The 18387-nt window shown below is 39.1% G+C and overlaps 1 protein-coding gene across 2 annotated transcripts in view; it reads right to left on the bottom strand.

Moving 5' to 3' along the window:
• The window catches only part of si:dkey-51a16.9 (RING finger protein 122), a 43013-nt gene extending 27650 nt beyond the window's left edge, over positions 1-15363 (bottom strand). Inside the window, exons 1-3 of one of the 2 annotated variants that reach the window (XM_055163012.1) lie at positions 14942-15363; positions 13432-13549; positions 5754-5888 (exon numbers count right to left, since the gene is read on the bottom strand). The gene's annotated coding sequence lies outside the window, so the exon portion shown is untranslated. Of the gene's footprint in view, positions 1-5753; positions 5889-6289; positions 6377-13431; positions 13550-14941 lie in introns of those variants that run through there. The other variant, XM_055163013.1, reaches the window with a different exon arrangement.
• Between the last annotated feature and the right edge of the window lie 3024 nt (positions 15364-18387).

Genomic DNA, 18387 nt, shown 5'->3' with positions numbered 1-18387 from the left:
TAAATATTTTTATAGTCTGAATTTGAATTTTTAAAGAGCCAGCAGGAGGGAGTAAAAGTAGGTTAAGTCTGTAAAATGTGAACGGACCACTTCAGTCTTGCTCTGACAAGTTTGGACATTTTTACCTCGAATGCTCCATCTTAAGAAATGAAGAATTTAAAATAGTGTCACAATACTAACGTTTGATTTCAATACTAGGGTAAAGGATCAATACTGAAATTTCAATACAAGAATGACGAAAAAAAACAAACAGTAGAACGCAATTTTATCGTAAAAATTTATCGTGTGGTTGTTACAGTTCAAGACTACTCCAAAATTGTTCTAGAAAAGTCAAATTTCGTTGTATATATGAGATTTTTTCAGTATCGACACTTGTAAAATTAAGCAACTATTTTCTATACTGGCTTCAATATCAATGAGTATCAGATTTTTTTTTACAATTTTGAACTGAATTTTGTTTAAACATGTACTTACCTATGAAAATTTATTCCACTTTAAGTCCAGCTGCAGTGATGGAAAAACTTGGAAAACTTTCTCATGACTTCAAAATTCAAAAATATTTAAAAACACACAAATTTTAAAAATCCGTAACTTTCCAAAACAGTTTTCAGTCCAAGTTAGTAATTTGAATTTTACATGATGTCACTGAAAAAAATAAGATGTACTCCTTAAGCAATTTCCCAGAAGTTTTAGAATCAAAATTTAGCAAGTTTTAAGAGTCAAAATTGTACCAAAAATCTGCCACAAATCCAGTCTCAATTCATCAAAAGTGCAAAACGTATTTATCCAAGTCTTCTTTAATGAATTCTAATGAGGTTCTTGCTCGTTTCTTGTGTTTAAAAATTCCAGGTGGAATTTCTTGTCTCCAAAACTGGCAAATTACTCCATAAATCTTAATAATTTTCACATATCAGGATCAGTAGTCCGTCCTTCACATGTACAAGTTGTTGGTGAAGTAGTTTTCTGGAAATAGAGGTTTAAATTGAAGTGTTAAATGTTTCCAGTAGTAGTAGTAGTAGTAGTAGTTGTTGTACTAGTGGTGGTAGTTGCTCTCTGTAGCTCGTCCTTCTTCTTCTGTTCCCACTGCACTTCACAGCCTGCAGTTTGTAAACAGATCCTGGTCATGTGACTCTCTCTCTCTCTCTCTTTCCGATCTCTCTCTCCTCCCACCCCCTCTCTCTTTCTCGTTCTCTCTGCTCTCTCTCCTGCTGCTCTCTGCTCTCTCTACCCCTCTCTCTTTCTATTTTCTCTCATACCCCACCATTTTTTCACTCTCCTATCTCTCTGCTCTCTTACTCACTCTTTCATTTTTTCTTTCTTTCTCTCTCTTTACCCTCTCTCTTTTCTCAGTCTCCTTTCTTTCATCCTCTTCTCTTTTTCTTTTTTACTTCTCCCTCTCTCTCTTTCTGTTTTCTTTACCCCCTGTCCTCTCTCTCTGCTTCCTCTAGCTTATCTCATTCTCTCCCTTTCTGTCTCTTTTCTCAGTCTCCTTTCTGTCACCCTCTCTCTCTCTCTTAATGATCTCTCTCTCCACCCACTCCCTCTCTCTCTTTTTCTCTCTCTCCTACTTCTCTCTGCTCTCTCTACCCCTCTCTTTTTCTATTTTCTCCCAAACCCCACCATTTTCTGACCCTCTTCTCTCTCCTTACCTCTCTCTCTGCTCTCCAATGCACTCTTTCTTTCTCTCACTCTCTTTACCCTCTCTTTTCTTCGTCTCCTTTCTGTCATCTTCTCTCTCTGCTCATTTGCTGTGTCTTAAGCTCTTCCTCCTCTTTTCTCACTTTTCTCTCTAATCCTCTCTCTCTTTCTCCTATCTCTCTGCTCTCTCTCTCTTTCCCTCTCTGTGCCCCTTTCCCTCTCTCTTTCTCTCTCCTACTGCTCTCTCACAAGCTCTCTCTCCCACTCTCTTTCTATTTTCTCTCATACCCCACCGTTTTCTCACTCTCCTCATTTACCTCTCCTTACCTCTCTCTCTCTCTGCTCTCTGACTCCCTCTATCTTTCTTTCTCTCTCTCCCTTTTCTTCTCTGTTCTCTCTTCCTCTTCCCCTATCCACTCTCTCTGCTTCCGTACTAGCTATCGTTCATTCTCTCTCTTTACCCTCTCTCTTTTCTCAGTCTCTTTTCTGTCACCCTCTCTCTCTCTCTTTCTGATCTCTCTCTCTCCACCCACTCCCCCCTCTCTCTTTCTCTCTCTCCTACTGCTCTCTACTTTCTCTCCCCCTCTCTCTTTTTATTTTCTCTCATACCCCCACCATTTTCTCATTCCCCTCTCTCTCTATACCTCTCTCTCTGACTCACTCTGTATTTTTTTCTGTTTTTATCCTCACTCTTTTCTCAGTCTTGTTGCTGTCATCCTCTCTCTCTCTCTCTCTCTCTCTCCTCTCTCTCTCTCTCTCTCTCTCTCTCTCTCTCTCTCTCTCTCTCTCTTTTCTCGGTCTACTCTCTTACTTGCTCTCTTTCCCTCTCTGTATCCTTTTTCCTCTCTTTCTCTCTCCTATCTCTCTCTCTTTCCCTCTCTCTGTCCTTTTCCTTCTCTTTCTCTCTCTTATCTCTGAGTACTTTCTTGCTCTTTTCCTGTGTGTGTCCTTTCCCTCTCTTTCTCTCTCTCCTATCTCTCTCTGCTCTCTCGGTTGCTCTCTTTCCCTCTCTGTGTCCTTTTCTCTCTCTCTTTCTCTCTCTCCTATCTCTCTGTGCTTTCTCACTTGCTCTTTCCATCTCTGTATCCTTTTCTCTCTCTTTCTCTCTCCTGTCTCTCTCTCTACTCTCTTCCTTTCCCTCTCTGTGTGCTTTCCCTCTCTTTCTCTCTCTCTCTCCTATCTCTCTGTGCTTTCTCACTTGCTCTTTCCATCTCTATATCTTTTTTCTCTCTCTTTCTCTCTCCTGTCTCTCTCTACTCTCTCTGCTCTTTCCCTCTCTGTGTCCTTTCCCTCTCTCTGTCTCTCTCCTATCTCTCTCTGCTCTCTTGCTTGTTCTCTTTCCCTCTATGTGTCCTTTTCCCTCTCTCTTTCTCTCTACTCCTGCTCTGCTCTCTCACAAGCTCTCTCTCTCCCCCTCTCTCTTTCTATTTTCTCTCATACCCCACCGTTTTCTCACTCTCCTCACTTACCTCTCCTTACCTCTCTCTCTCTCTGCTCTCTGACTCCCTCTATCTTTCATTCTCTTTCTTTACCCTCTCTCCTGTCTAAGTCTCTTTTCTGTCACCCTCTCTCTCTCTCTCTCTCTCTCTTTTATCTCTCTGCTCACTTGCTGTGTCTTTCTCTCTCCCTCCTCTTTTCTCCCTCTTCTCTCTCACCCCCTCTCTCGCTCTCTCCCATCTCTCTTTGCTCTCTCAATCACTCTCTCCCCTCGTCTCCTCCCTCTCTCCTCTCTCTCTGCTCCCTTGCTTACTCTCTCTCCCTCTCTGTGTCCTTTTCCCACACTTTCTCTCTCTTTCTCTCTCTCTCGCTTTTCTTTCTCTACTCTCTTGCACGCTGTCCCCCTCTCTGTGTCCATTTCTCACTCTTTCTCTCTCCTATCGCTCTCTCACTTGTTCTCTTTCTCTCTCTGTGTCCTTTTCCCTCTCTCTTCCCTGTCTTTCTTCCTCACCTCGTCTTTCCCTTTCCACTCTCTCTCCCTTCTTGACTCACCCTCCTCCTCCTCATCCCTCTTTTCCTCTGAATCAAATACTCAGGAAATGGTGGAGAGTGTAAATTTGGTAGGGGACCAAGTGCCTGAGTGAACTTTGATTCATTCTTCTGTAAGTCTGGACCACAAATGCCTCAGAGCCCAGGAAGCTGCAAACAAACACGCCGGGGTTTACTGCAAAATTAAAATCTTTCTGCCATGTTATAACAAAAACACGCCTGAAGAGAAATGTCATTCAAGCATGTTTGTAATTCAGTAATTCAGTGATCTCTCCTGAGCCCTATTCAAACCCTCGATTCACTGTAAGATTCTGTCCAACGCTCCGCCCACGTCACCCACGTCACCCATGCTCCCACAGGAGAATTCTCCATAAATATACAAAAACATGAGACAAAAATGTACACAACAACTGGAGAAACCCGACACGATGGGCAGGAGTTTGATCAGTGAGATGCAAATTGCTTGTGTTGTGATAGCGCTCTGAAGGGGGAGTGACTTAGCACATAGAGCAAAAATAGGGGAGATTCAAGACGTCTAAAACTGAAGTGAAACACATTGTTTTTTGGCAAATAGAGCTATTTCAAAACAATAGAAGGTAACATGGTGATGTAAATGTGTTATGTGTTATGGTTAATACTCCACAGAAGTAAAACAGCCACTCTTCAAACACAGTTTTTGAACTTCTTATTGTCCATGTTATATGTATGGTTTATTTAGTGTTGTTAAATATACATTTTATATTGCAGTTTTTGTATAATATTCAGACTTAAATAGCACACTAAGCAGAGCTGCACAATATTGGTGTTAAAAAAGTAGAATTTGGTTCAGAGTACACACTGAGGACCATTTACCTTTAGAGAGAAACAGTGCCGTCGCTCCACACATTCACATTACATTTACACACAGTGTGTAGAGCACCAAGGGCTTGTGGAGACACTACCAAAAAATCAGGTTCACGAATCCTTTCAAAACTATTCATCCAAAGTGTGTGGCCAGTGCCAACATAATCCACCGAAATCTCTCTTTCTGTCTCTCCCTCTCTCTCTCTTCCTCCCTTACTTTCTCTCTCTCTCTCTCTCTCTCTCTCTGTCCTCAGTGTCCGGATCTCCACACATGCAGCAGATAGTCTTGTGGAGAAATTTTCACTTTTGAATTTGTATTTAAAGTTCCCTGATGGACTAAATTCTATTGTGGAATTATTTTTACTTCGTATAATGTACATTATTTACCAAAGAAATGTGCACATTATTTCTCACAAGAGTATAGACTTGTTTTCTGTGTTTACAGTGTTCAGTTCCGTGTTCGGTCTGCAGGCACTGCACAAATCTATGTTTAGAATAATGGTGGTGGTATTTATTTATGAACCTTTTTTAATAACTTTTTATTTTAACTTTCATGTTCATGGTATTTGTTTTGCAAATAAAGTGAATCGCACTGAAAATGTTTGAATTATTGTTCATTCCAGACAGGGTGGGGTGGATTGGTGGGCACCCACAGAGCTCTAGCAACAGCCCTGGACAGAAAACTGAAATCTGAACCGATAAACTAATACAAGAATCTCATGTATATCAGAACATGTTTGTAGAGGTCTAAACTACAGGGTGAGCAGCTTTTACACAGAATAAGACCCCATGGAGACACTGGGAGGGCATCTGACCCACTGGGACATTTCAGAACACACTTGTAGAGATCTAAACTACAGATACAAGATTGATCTATAAAAGATACTGTATTTTTTTTCTACAGAGGGCATTCTATTCTCTAGATAATTACAGCCTTTACGGTTTGATAACTGTGCCAACTCAGATTGCACTTTTGATATGACTGTGACATAATGTGCAGCACTAGTAAGAAGTTATGGTAAGGTTCACTTTGTAAGGTAATGTGCCCTCTGCATTTGACCCGTCCTTCAGTGTCTCTGGGTTAAACCTTTCAGGAGCAGTGAGACGCTAGTCTTGGTCAGGACTACCTCAGCTGAGGGATTTGACCTGTTGTACATGTTTTGGGTTCAACCTGAGACACAGAGGAACATGCAAACTCCACACAGAAAAACTCGAGAGTCGAACCTGCAACGTTTTCGCTTTAAGGCAAGAATGCAAGCCTCAGACGCCGAGCCGACATCACGCACCTGTACTTGTAGTTTCATAAGGTGCTTGCTCCTATTGTGCTCATGGGCAAGACACTTCACCACCTTGTCCATGTGAGTGTGCTGTAGGAATGGCAGGAACGAGAACCACTTCTTTGTCAGACTGTCTCACGGCGTCTGTGGCAACAAAAAGAGATTTAATTTTAAATGACTGAAGTAAAACTAAAGTAATTTGGATGATTTCAGATCTGGAGATGCCTGGAAAATCTCTACGGTTAAAGGTAAAAGGAGTTGTTAACTATAAAACTACTGCCTCATGAAATCACAAGGTGGAACAGAGCATTTTGAGCTTTGGAGATGTAGACAGACTAATAAAAAGGATTACAAAACACTACTTCGGGTCTGTTTTTGATGAGGGGACAGCATTCTAACATAACTTAAAGCTCACAAGAGTCCATTTTGCGTAATGTAGAACCTTTAACTGTGTGAATAATCAAACAAACTACTTATTTTGGTTTGTCTGCGGAAATTGTTATGTAAAAAAAATACAAAAACAAAGTAATATTTCATTTCATTACTTCGATTTGTCTCCTCTCATTACGAGCAGTTGTTACTTGTTTGAAGTACAGCATCCCCATCTAGTGGAGACAAAAAAATGATTCAACCAGAATTTAAAGTAGGTCTAAACACATGGCTGAGTCTCAGTTGTCTTTCCTCACTTCCTTCTCCTCGATTCCTCTCCTCGACCCTCCTCCCTCATTTTTCAGCTGAGGGAGGTTTCAGGAGGCAGACATCATTTAAAAGAATCAAACTTTTTTGGTCTCAGTGAGGAGTTTAGATCCTCTCTCCTCGCTTTGTCTCCTCTGTGGGCAGGACTTCCGCACCAATTTCCTGCAGAATCGAGGAGAGGAATCAAGGTGAAAAAAGTGAGGAAAGAGAAAAGAGACGCGGCCCTAAGCTCCATCCAAAACTGCATTTCAAATAGAGCTGTTAAACTGAGGACTAAAGGGCAGAATGAGGAGGAGGAGCGGGTCTGGAGGTATAAGGAACAGTGTGATTGGTCTAACAGGTGTCCACAAACACCTGTCTGCTATCAGGACAGTCTTTTGTGATGTCACCAACTACTGGAAATGAGCTCTATTCACGCTGACATCATAAAACCGGCAGATGTTTAGAAACAGCGGATAACGACTTCCTTTGGGCTGTTTTGGCGATATTAACTTCTGGGAAAATCTGGTAAAAATGGCCCGGTTTTCTTCATTTAGATGCCATTGTATTATTTTTTTCCTTTTATAAATTGCCTATTAATTTGTGTTTTATAATTAAAATCCAACCATTTTCTTCTGCTTATCCAGGGCCGGGTCGCGGGGGCAGCAGTCTGAGCAAGGTCCGTGTGACTGAGCTCTTCACCCTATCTCTAAGGGAGAGCCCAGACACCCTGCAGAGGAAACTCATTTCGGCCGCTTGTATCTGCGATCTCGTCCTTTCAGTCATTAAATTTGTCTAATTTAATATAAGAAAAAAAAAAGAGTAGTAGTTCTATTGTGTTTTTCAGATCAACAGTTACAACCTGCCTGTGAGCGACATGGAAGGCACGATTAGAGTCCTGTCCTCCATGGAAAGCTTTGGCAGATTGTGAGATGCTGCTGCTGAATCCATGGTTTTATCACATGCCCAGTGTCGGTAACTGTACCGGAAGTTGTCATCCACATGTTTCCAAACGTCTTCGATCACTGCTGCCAGGACACACTCATTTTTATACATTTTTGACCAGAAACCTGCAGAATTACACTAATATTGCCAAAAAAAAGTAGTAGTAGTAGACAATTCTGTTAAAACACAATATACACAGTTTAGTATTGAAAGGGGGGAGATTTTGTGTTTAGTCCCTCTTAACACAATGGTCTGAATCAGGACTAAACAAGGACTGAAAGCAGAAATAAGGCTAAGCTATAGGTTGAATCATGTATTTTAGGGCTCAAGAGCTTTAGTGTACAACTTATCTTTGCACTAGTGGGAGCGATTTACTATTTTTTTTCCATAAGATTTGAGCTGATGACTGAAAAACTATGGTTTATTATAGACACTAACTAAAAACAAAAGATTATTTCAGATTCTGGAATATGATAAATACATACTTCCAGATGGGGGAAAGAGCCAGTTTTCCCAATTGATACTCTGCAGTGACTCACACTGTGGGGTGTATAGTGTATACAATTGTCATAATGACACAAAGCACACTTAAGCAAACACTGCCAAAATAATTTTTAAAATAGTATAAAAACTCAAGAAAAAAATCTAAAACAAAATGGATTTAAGGAACAATTTTCATTAGCCTGTGATCAATATGAGTGTTTATGGTTCTGTTTAGGTGTTTCATTTTCAACACAAAGGTGAGAGTGACTAACTGCAAAACTGCTACGTGACTGTAATGTTTGTGAAATCCCACGGTCGCCCAGGGTAGGATCCATAGCAAAGGAGAAACTCAATTCTGTCAACTGGACAAAAGTTCTTTTTTTCGAATACGTTTCATTCTGAAGATTCAGCGAAACATTGCGAAAAACTTTTGTCCAGTTGACAGGATTGAATTTCTCCTTTGCTATGTGATTGTACTGTTATTTGAGAGGGGCTTGTTCAACAGCACAAATTGGCTCACCTGAAGTCAGTTCTGAATGGATCTTAAGACAGGGCAATGCCTCTAGTTAGCATCACACCGCCAGGGAAGATTGAGGACATCAGTCGCACAGTATCAGTTGATTACAGTGCACTTTGCTATGAAATATCCAGAAGATAAATTCACAATGTTGAAACAGATTTTTTATTCTATTAATGATTAGACCCAAGAGCTCACTGTATTACACAAATCTGCATTTGAACTATATTTATTTTAGCTTTCCCCATCTGTATTTAATATGATTGGTGTATAGAAACTTGTCTGAAACCCAACAACAGCACATTTAGATTCCACTGGTATTATCCGGCTTAGGGTTATAATGAGTAAATGTCATAAAGTTGTTAGAATAATAATGTTAATATTTCATGTATAGCAATTAATCACACTTCAAAATGTGTTACAGTGGCAGATCTAAAGGCTGTCACCCCATTTGCACTTCTGCTGTAAAAACACACTGCAATACACATTTTGTCCAACAGAGGCCGCTGCCCGCCCACATATGCGCGCTCTCCAAAGCCGCTGTGACACTAGGCGGCGCTGTTTTCTGTTTATATCTGGTTTTGAATGAAGCAATCTCTACTACGCAATTTTGTTTTTTATAAATGTTTGACCTACATTTGATCCGTGGCCAGTTTGAGCGAGTTTGAACACGTGGGTAACACCAGGAATTGGCTCCTCTGCACACAGGGCTGTCCAAGTGTTGTTAGAGGGCAGAAATAAAAAAATAAAAAACAGATATGATCAAAACCGCATGATATCGAGGGATTGTTTTGATAGTAAATTTAATGTGTAATACAGCACCATCTAGTGGATACAATTTTCAAATTAAAAACGTAGGCCAGCTTACTTTATAGTAGGATTCTCAAAAGTAATGAAAATCATAATAAATAATCATAATAAATAATAATAAATACCAAAACTAGTGTCAAAACTAGATACTCATTTGGCAGGTATTGATACTAAAAGGTACTGATACTAAAAATGTCTAAGGTGACCACATTTCAAACTCAAAAACTGGGACACCCCTGGTTTGTGGTGGTTGGTAATAATAAAATTGTGAAATGAGTGCATAATTAAGGAAAATTGTTCTGCACTGGGCCCATTCATGATGTACATGAGTCAGTATAGTCACATTTTCTTTGTGTTTTGGTCATTTTTAAGCAACTTTTCTGTATTTTATATAAACAAATGACAATTTATGCCTTTCTTTACTGTTGGGAGGGATCAGATTGGTCAAAAATAGAGACACCTGGGACATTTCTTGTATAAAATTGGGACAAATCACTGGTTTTGGATAAATCTGCTGGGACAGGGGACATAGGCTCAAAACAGGGACTGTCCCAGGTAAACAGGGACGCGTGGTCACCCTAAAAAAGTCACACAGACTAGTACATGCCCATGGACCACTATGGAACCTCTCTGGACCACTGAGGCATTACACAGATATAAGGCCACATGGGAATATAAAAAAGTACGACGATTAAATCTTGAAAATGTATTGGTATTAAAAGTCAAGTCTATTCATTAGTTTTGAAATCAAGTTTGAAATTTTGAATGTCTGAAACAAAATAGATAAATATCGTTCTTCCTCCAAAGCCTGATCTCTGCTCCAAACCACAAGTTTTTCCTGACCGAGGATTGGCTGTGGACCTCTCCATTAAAAGTCTCAAGCTGATCATTGACCATAAATACATAGACTATATTTAGAACAGAAAAATGGAGGAAAGTCCAAAATAGTCTCTACTAAAACTCATTTGCTAACTATGGTATGCATCTTTGTAATATCTTTATTTTTTTAATTCAGGCCATGCAAGTACTATATATATATCAGAATAAACAAATATTGTACTCAAGTAAACGTATTGTGAACTTAAAGCAAACAAACTCAAGTAGAAGTACAAGATAAAGGTGCAAGAAATTCCACAAGTAAGAGTAAAGTATTTGGAGAAACTACTACTTAAGTAAGAGTAATTGTAAGAGTAACTATCTGGACATAACATAAAAAATCTGCTACAGCATTCAATACATTCTCTACTGCCTTGATCCAGTTTGGAACAGGTTAGAATCAGAACTAAACCAGAACTACACCACGCAAACAATTTGTTCTCTTGTATTTTGAGCTCCTCCTACTACTACTACTATTGCTGCTGCTGCTGCTACTACTACTACTACTACTACTACTACTACTATAGTGCAATGACTCCACAATACTGTATTCATTCTAATCTATGATGCCTTTGTCCTGGTCTGAATCAGGACCTGTCTTGTGTCTAGTAGTAGTAGTAGTAGTAGTAGTAGTAGTAGTAGTAGTAGTAGTAGTAGTAGTACTGGTAGTAGTAGCTCTAAATACTACTACTACTACTACTACTACTGCTGCTGCTGCTGCTGCTGCTGCTGCTACTACTACTGCTACTGCTACTACTAATACTCTTTGAATTATATTGTGTACAGATTGTGCTATACAAATAAACTTGCCTTGCCTAATACTAATGCTACTACTACTACTACTACCTCTACTACTAAACCAGGACAAACAGAGACTAAACTATTTGCTGTCCTGTATTCAGAGCTCTGCCTACTACTACTACTACTACTACTACTACTACTACTACTACTACTACTACTACTACTACTACTACTACTACTACTACTACTACTACTACTACATTTTTAATTACTTTGTGTATGAATTCTGCTATACAAATAAACTTGCCTTATGTACTACTACTACAACTACTATTACTAATAATACTACTACTCTTTGAATTACATTGTGTACAAACTGTGCTATACAAATAAACTTATCTTGATTACTACTATTACTACTACTACTACTAAACCAGGACAAACAGAGACTAAGCTATTTGCTGTACTGTATTCAGAGCTCTGCCTACTACTACTACTACTACTACTACTACTACTAGTCTTTGAATTACATTGTGTACAAATTGTGCTATACAAATAAACTTCCCTTGCTTTACTACTAATGCTATTATTACTACTACTAGTACTACTAATACTACTAAACCAGAGCAAACAGAGACTAAACTATTTGCTGTCCTGTATTCAGAGCTCTGTCTACTACTACTACTAATACTACTTCTACTACTACCACACTTTGAATTACTTTGTGTACAAATTGTGCTATACAAATATACTTACCTTGTATACTACTACTGCTGTTACTACTACTACTACTAGTACTACTACTATTATGATTATAAGCCAACTAACTTGACATAACTACCACACATTCTTTGCTTCCCTCTGGTCTGAGGCAGGTCAGAACCCAGACTAAACCAGATGTAACCCGTAATAGAATCTAACCTAAGTGTGCTGTGTTGTGTTGTGTTGTGTGTCAGATTCAGATCTGCTCAACTCCTCCTGTCTCTAGAGCGCGGGGCGGGTTCGGCTCTCTAATGTATGTTAATGTGCCTCTGCTTTAAGAACTGGACTAAACGGGATCTAACTGGTCTAAGCTCTGGACCGGACTAAACCGGACTGGAGTCTGCAGGCAGGACTGGATCAGGGACCTGCCCATGCGCTCACTGAAGGACAAAGTTGTTGATAATTTGTCCACAACTTTGACTCTCAACTTTTTGTGCAATACATGTCAAATTAACCATCATTTTTGGGTTTGTTATGTAGTTTGCAGAACTTTCTTCACATTAGTGGAGAAATGTTCTGATTTTTAAAAAGTTCAACAACATTTGAGCCTTAGAGGTTTGAAAAAGAAGAGTAGTTAAAATTGTACTTAAGTAAGAATACAGTTATTTCAAATTAATATTACTCAAGTACAAAGTAGTGTGTCAAGAATACTGTTACACTGTCACATATATTACGAACAATTACTATTACTACCACTACTACTACTGCTAGTGCTACTACTACAACTGCTACTGCTACTTCTATTACTAGTGCTATTACTACTGATTGAACTTTTGACTTTACAGAAGGGGCTGTTTTTGACTTAAAGTGAGTCGACCTGTTTGTCTTTAGTTCTGCCTAAAGCTAAAAACACAGAACTGAGATTTTGTTAGAATAAGGGTGTGGCAGACACTTTGGAAAATATTTTTTGTATACTTGCTATAACTAAACTTATTATAATGCTTAAAACAAAATTTCACAGAAACAGTAACGTGCTTCGGGACATATGGCTCTGACCATATACGTCGATCAAATGGACGTGATGATTCTATCTATTGTTTATCGCTATGGCGACGTTCAGAGTTCTCATCATTCTGAAATCCATGGATATAACTCTATGGGAGATTCACTGTGTTATTGTTCACTTTTAAAGAAATATCCAAACACAATCCACAAATGTTGAACCTTAACATTATTTGTTTGGGGTTAGCTCTACAAAATTATCAGATTAATGTTACTGCCTGAATTCACTTCAGCTGACAGCAGTCCAACCACCAAAATAGTAATTTCACTTTTGTTTATTTATACTGACAAAGAAGACATTGAACTTTGTGCCAGTTTTTGTTTCATGTGGATAAGCCCAGTAATTACAGAGATATTAACTATAAACCACAGTTTATGACAGTTCAACAGCAAATTCTAACAATGTTTCAGTGTTCTGCAGTGTCTGTAGAAACAGATTTGCATCAGGAAAAAGCATTATATTTTATTTTCATTTTGTAGTAGTGGCAGTATAAGTAGTAGCAGTATTAGAGAGGTGACAAAACTTCAGGTGGTACAGTGTTTGTCCACTGATCTGAAGGTTGGCGGTTCAAATCCCACTCTCGACATAAACATTGGTAGAACGGTCAGAGCTGATCCACAGGTTGGCGGTGCAATTCCAGCTCACACACATGAATGCTGTCATTGTGTCCTTGTGCAAGACACATAACCCACCTTGCTGCCAATGTGTGTGTACACTGGTGTGTGGGTGAATGATTGAGTAGTCAGAATGTGACCATTTGAATGGTGAATTAAATGGTGAAATGGTGAATTTCACGTAACTGTACTCATAGTGGTAACAGTACGTGTACTGTGTGAGATGTTACTTTTGTGAAATACTTTTACTTGAGTACATACCTGAGTATGGGTCCTGTGTTACAGGTGAGTCATGGTGATAATAGGATTGTGTTGGTTAATGACACAGTAGTGGATGTGTAAGCCGCTGTCTGGACAGAGCAAGGACACTCACCATCAGCTGTAACACAAACAGAGAGATTCTCTTTTAATTTGGTCAATGGTAAATGGTCACATTTTATTCAGTACTTTTCCACCTTCAAGGTTCAAAGCATCTTCGAGGTTCAAAGCAAGGAACCACTCACCCATTCATGCCCATGTCTTGCCTAAGGACACAACAACAGAATTCAATACCAACACCCATGACCAGGTGGGTGAAGTGTCATTAACTTGACCCCTACTGTACTTTTTATACCTGGATTTTATATTATTAATCTAATGTCCAGAAATGAATTTCTGCTAAATGATACTGACATACTGCACAAAGAAGAATTTGAAGAATTAGATAGAACCTTTAATGTGGTTACTATAACCAATAGGCCCATACATTGTATGAGCAGTTAAAGGTGCATTGTGCAACTTTTCTGGTGGAGGGTCTGCTACCTGCTTGTCTATAGCATTTATTCATTAGGGGTGTTTAAACTGCTACAAAATACAATTTATTTATTTAATTTTTAATTTATTTAAAAATACAACAAATTCCTTCTGTGAACAGGGGCGACTCTCCACAGATCTGAACTGTAATGTAGTGCAGTGCTGTCACCTGCTTTTCTCCCTAGATAAGTTTAATCTATACTGTGGAACACTATAGACAAAGCAAGAACACTTCCATGGAGATAAGCAGGTGGCAAATTCTCCACTAGAAAATGTTACACAGTGTACCTTTATGTCCCTGTGGTCAAAGTGACATTGAACTTGACATTTCTGTAACCTCTAATAGGCGACCTCCAAAATACATTGAAATATATGTTCTTCCATGTTCTATTTGAATAGTAAGACAGTAATTTGTATTAAAGCAAAATGAAACAGTGACACTTGCTTTATAAATTCTAAAAGATCAAAATTAACAGAATAACTGACTGACACTTGATAAAGCTTTTATTTAATTACAAGGTAATTATTATTATCATTATATTTTATTTTTTGTCACATTTGTAGTCTCCTTACGGGGAGGTTTTGCACATTAAAACAGTCAGGTATCCATAACAACTTGACATTGAACTTGGCATGTCACAACCTTCTAAATCTCCAATGCCCTACATTTAAAAACATGGATTTCATAAAGACTATTTGTGAATTTATTCTTAATTTGAGACTTCAAATGTGTACTAAATGATGTGAGGGCGAGAAAAGGTCAGGTCCATGAATGCATGTAGTGAAATTGTAATTACTGCACGATCTAGCCTAGTTGTAGGTGCAATTTGAAATCTTAAATCACAAAAAATGTAAAGAAATATCGGGTTTCTGTTAAAACGGGCGTGCTGTTGCTGGGTAGGTCTCAAACGCCCTTCTCCAAATCATTGTGCATGACTTTAGTGGCTTGTGTACTGTCTCCACTCTCTATACTACACACCAAATCCAGTATTTTTCCATCAAGTCCTGCGCTCTGGCCCACGTGACGCAGAGGGAGCAGAAAAAACGCTGTCATGCTCGCATCCTCACTTCACCGCTCCAGTCCTCTCTACGCGCGCACCGCTTTCCTAATTCAGATAAATGCGCACAAACGTCCCCGTGTTGCTGATGGTGTCACTTCATATTTATAAAGTCCATGGTCCACTTTGATACCGCTGAAACCAAATCTTGCAGTGCGGGTCGCTTTCCCTAACCTCGTGCGTACATGACCGAGTAACCACTCCCACTCGTGGCTGGTGGAAAATTACCAGCTTACAAGCAACAGGCAAATGAATGGTCCACGCTCGTAGCGACACGGCGCGCAAACGGGCTGGATACCTGCGCATATCAGACCATGTCTTTTACGGAGAAGTGCTATTTATAAAGTCAGAGAGCCGCTAAACTAAAGTGCTCCAAACCGCTGTGTCCGCGTTTGTTTTGTGCCGACACGCGCAGTGCTTTAAATGCGCTGTATAGAACAAAGATAAGGCGCAGTTTAACCCGCACAGACATTATAAAAGCGTGCAGGACTATTCTGCTCTGATAAGCCGAGTCCATTCTGCGAGAGCGGAGTCTGCCCTCTTTTTCTCTACGGGCGGAGGAGTCGCGTGGGCGCTTGAGCGAATTGAAAATGACTGGCGGGTGTTTGGACCAATCACGGCAGAGATGATGAGTCCCCGCTCTCGGCTCGGCCAATTAAGATGGTGTGGGGGCGGGGCCTCGGTCCAAACTTTCCGCGGCGCCATCGGCGGAAAACTAAACCGAGATGGACTCTCCCAGTCTGAACCGGTTTCAACCGGCTCAGAGCGAGTGCTTCAGAGGAGAGAGCGCAACGCAGCCTCCGCACCACCCGCTCAAAAAACACATTTAAACACTAAAATTACACCTACTTTGATTCGGAAAATGTATCGCAGGGACAAATTCCGACCGTAAGAGCAGTTTGGGAATCCACAGTCTGCAGACATCATCAGAGTGGAGCTGGACTCAGACACAACCAACGCTGCAAAAACAGGAATCATTTAGTCTGGTCAACTCTTTCCTCTTTACCTGGTCACGGTGCGTGGACTTTCCCCGCGGGATTCGCTCTTTTCTGTCAGAGCCGTGGACTTTAGGTAGGTACAGGACTGTACAGTGCACCGTGCCATGCTGTCATCACTGTTATTATTGCTCGGCCAATTTCCTGTTCATAATAAGACGCATTTCACGTGTTCATTAACTTACCACAGCATGCTGCTTTTAGAAAACCTGCACAATCAGAAGGTTTTCTTCAACTGGCTCATGGCTGCATGGTTGAGGACTTTTCAAGGATTAGCAAAGCTGTCAGTTAAAAGTGTTGTAACTTTTGCAGGCTAACAACTGCTGATATAACAATTAAACCTTCTTTTTACCTTATTAAACGTGTTAAAGTGCACATTTAGCTTTGCATTTCCCATTATAACTTAACAGCATCTTTCTGGCTTGTTCGTGCGCGCTATTGATGTTGCTACTTTGTTATTTTAGCAAAATTAGCGTCTTGTCATCGCAAAAGTAGCAGCCCGGGCTAATCCTTGCAGCATTTGTGTAACTTTTAGTGAATTTGTGCGCTTAAAATCCACGCAGATCGCTTTAAAAGTGCAGCAGAGGTGCTCGTTGCTTTGGGATTGTTGGTGGGAGTGGTAGCAGTCGCCAATGAAGGAGCACATGTCAAGTGTTTGCGAGTGCGACGCCTCCAAAAGCGTGCTAGAGGGAGTTAAAGAGATACGCTCTGTTTTGGACCAGGCTGCTAATGTCAAAGAGATCAGAGATTTTTAGAATAGAATTTTCTTTTCTTTCTTCTTTCCTTCCTTTTTTAATCCTCATTTTATTACAAGTTCAAGAGAATTCAGCCCGTTCCAAACGAATGTCATAATATTTTTACTATAATTTCACTTATAATGTGCTTTAGTGTATATGCCACATACGTTAAAGTCTCATATTATTGCAGTATTATTTTTATTTTTCACATTTTCTAGTTTGCTTTAATTTTGGAATACATTTAGGCTAAAAATGTAAGTGTATGGAACCAGTTTCTTTAAACAAATCTTCTTTATAGTTAATCTTATGAGACCATCTCTATAGATTCTTAATAGTTTTGAACGATAGACTGTTCAACTAATTAAGAGAGACTTTTCAGGTAAATAAAATGTCTAAGTCAAGAGTTGTGATAGTTTTCAATAGAGAAGTGGTTTCACTTTCTTTTTTTATGATGCAACTGTCCTTCGAGACATTTACAACCAGAATGACAAGGACTGAATGGTTATCCAAGTTGCAATTTGAATGGAAACCGCAGTGCTTATTTGGGTAATCTAATATGCCTGTCACGCTTACACATTTTGAAGCACGATATATTTCTACAGAGATACAATGATAAACGGTATTAATGAAACTACTTAAGGCCACTGACACCATAACAATGAAGCAAGATTATCCCAGTTAACCACTTTCACATTTTTTAATCATTAAAAGACCTGAGCTTCAACAAATCAATGGCAGAATGCTGCAGTAATTAGCCATAGAACTTATTTATTCTACCATCTAACGCTCAAATCTTATGGTATTACAACAAAAATAACTTAAATCTCCACATTATTGCAAACAAAAAGTGCAAACGTTAAATGTTGAACCCCAAAAGTATATTGTTCCATCTTTCATATATTGAGCAATAAGTCAGTATAGTATTTATCATGACAGGCCTTTAATCTAATGTCCTATTTCAGTAAATCTAAGATTGTTCTATAGATTGCGGTCACTGTACGGTTACTATACATGTATAGACTTATGGAAGTTAAATGTTAACCTGTGTAGGCCTAATATTTTTCTAATGCAAACTATGCCTTTACTAGCACTTTGTAATTTTGCTATAAGAAATAATCTGTTATTGATTGAATTGATAGATTTTTTTTTAGTTAATATAGTCTTCTGTTTTAGTGTTTCCCATTAACATTAGGGATGTAACCATATTCAAATCTCTTGGTACTATATTTTCATGATATAAATCTCACGGTACGATATTTATTGCGATATTTTGTGGAGACGAACAAAACTGTGAATATGCAACTTTTTCCTTAACCCAAACATTCAAAAGTGCTAAAAGTGTATTTCTTCATGGAGTCTGCGCTGAAATGGAGCAAAGGATCATGGTCAATGTAGTTCCTTCTTCTTTTTAACAATGTATTTAAGCAGAAAAACTTGTCATTTGATATATTATGATGGTCCACGATATTATTGAGAGACTTTTGATGATAGGATATCACGATATTTTGGTTATTATTACATCCCTCATTAATACAGGAGACTATGGCAGCTTCCCGTAGTCTAAAAATCTTTCCCAAAACAACCTGGTCTGTATTGGCAAAACAAAATGAGACTTTGTTATTCGTTGTAGTCATA

This window comes from Boleophthalmus pectinirostris, unplaced genomic scaffold (genome assembly GCF_026225935.1).
Source record: "Boleophthalmus pectinirostris isolate CB_2022bp ecotype Guang Dong unplaced genomic scaffold, ASM2622593v1 HiC_scaffold_5, whole genome shotgun sequence".
Classification (NCBI taxonomy): Eukaryota; Metazoa; Chordata; class Actinopteri; order Gobiiformes; family Gobiidae; genus Boleophthalmus; species Boleophthalmus pectinirostris.
The sequence above is the reverse complement of the archived record's forward strand: the minus strand, read 5'-3'. Positions and strand labels throughout refer to the sequence as shown.